Source organism: Aplysia californica, unplaced genomic scaffold (assembly GCF_000002075.1).
Source record: "Aplysia californica isolate F4 #8 unplaced genomic scaffold, AplCal3.0 scaffold00419, whole genome shotgun sequence".
NCBI lineage: Eukaryota > Metazoa > Mollusca > Gastropoda > Aplysiida > Aplysiidae > Aplysia > Aplysia californica.
Genome location: NW_004797689.1, coordinates 703,111 through 704,879, shown reverse-complemented (window position 1 = coordinate 704,879; position 1,769 = coordinate 703,111). Strand labels below are relative to the sequence as shown.

The following is a 1,769-nucleotide window of genomic DNA, read 5'->3' as shown; positions in this document are numbered from 1 at the left end:
CACACCCTCACACACACACCCTCACACACACACACAAACACACACACACACACACACACGCATACACACACACACACACATTCCTATAGCCACCATCATAATCATCATTCTTCTGCACAGGTGCCGATATAATGTTATTTATATTGGTATTATGTACATGTCATTGGACAGAAGGGCGAGAGCTCAGCTGTTGCTCGATCGATGACGACAACAACAACATATAGAATATTATTATTATTATCATTGTTGTTGTTGTGTGTTAGTAGTGTGGCAATAGTAGTAGTAGTAGTAGTAGTAGTAGTAGTAGTAGTAGTAGTAGTAGTGGTATTATATTATAATTGGTTTCCTCATAATTGGCCTACTCTTATTTATACCATAAAATGATAAAAATATTCTGTATATATTTAATAATAGTCATGATAATGATAATGATAATAATAATTGATGAATATGATTTTTTTAAATAGTATTATTGTTGGTTTCATCATTATTGTTATTATTATTATGATATAATAAGATGATAAAAAATATCATTATAGCTCTCTTTAATATGATTATTATCGTCATTATTAATATATATATATTACCATGTGTGGTTATCATATTATTATCGTTAAGGAAGGCAAACTTCTGAGTTTCCCATTGTTGTGGGTGGTTGGCGGGTGCTCTGGTGTGGTTTGCTTCTTCTGTCCTATCCTATCAAACATCTATCGTCCTTATCTCCCCTTCTTCTTTTTTATGTTTGTTACTCTCTTGTAACGCCTCTAATCTTCTGGTGCTCATATGACCTTATGCAGTTGCGAGCGCCGTAAAACCCTCTCCTAAAACTAAACTTTCCATTTATTGCGCTGTTTCTCTGTCCAGGAACCGGCCCAACTGTAGCGAGAAGAAGGATTGTGAAGCCTATAGCCACGGTAAGTCAGATGACCATAACTTGACCACTCAGTTCAGTTTGTTCTCCTATTTACTATTTACTCTACCTACAGCGTTGTTTATACGTTCTTTTCGAGCCACTTTTGGTGATCATGTTCTTTTTTTCGGATTGGTTTGTTTTTTTTCCCACTTATCGTATAGATCTAGATCTGAATGATATCTTTCTGAGAAGCAGTCTTAGAGGACTAAATTTAGAAGTGGTTTCCTTGATATATTTTAGCCTTTATGTAGTGTTGGTTTTTTGGTTAAAAAATTATTGTTTAAAATTATCTTTTTTCTATCTTTTTTTTTTTTTGGGGGGGGGGGGTTGAGTTTATGAAAACTGTTAAATGTTTTAAGGTATAAATATATTTTCTGTATGATTTATGCCAGTGTGTCATTGGAGTCGTATTTGAGGCAGACAAAGGAATTTTTTTAATGGGTAAATGTAAGTAAAGTACATAATTGCCTTGATTTCTGATGCATTAAATATAATATATTATCATGAGTTAGTTTTCTTACGAACATTCATTAGAGTAAACGCTTGAGTAATGCCTTACAGACTTGAACAATGACAAAGTTGTGGAAAATTGTTATTGGTTATTTTTTTTTTACAATGTTTTATTTTTTGCTAATTAGCTGCGACTTTAGGTTTTTTTTCCCTTTCCCATTTGGATTTTGCAAATTTCGCTTCACTTGTTTTGTTTGTTTTTGTTTTTTGTTGTTTTGTTTTTCTGTTTGTTTGTTTTTTCTAATTTTGTTTTGCTACGACAGAGTTTTTGCTTTTGCTTGAGATTGCAGTAGATGCAGACAGCCAAGTATAGGATGTAGACGACCCCCTCCTTCCCTCCGCCCCC

At 33.6% G+C, this 1,769-nt stretch overlaps 1 protein-coding gene across 1 annotated transcript in view; it reads left to right on the top strand.

The window, feature by feature from the left end:
* The window catches only part of LOC101861456 (ephrin type-A receptor 4a), a gene marked incomplete at both ends in the record, with an annotated part of 10,958 nt that overhangs the window by 511 nt on the left and 8,678 nt on the right, over positions 1 to 1,769 (top strand).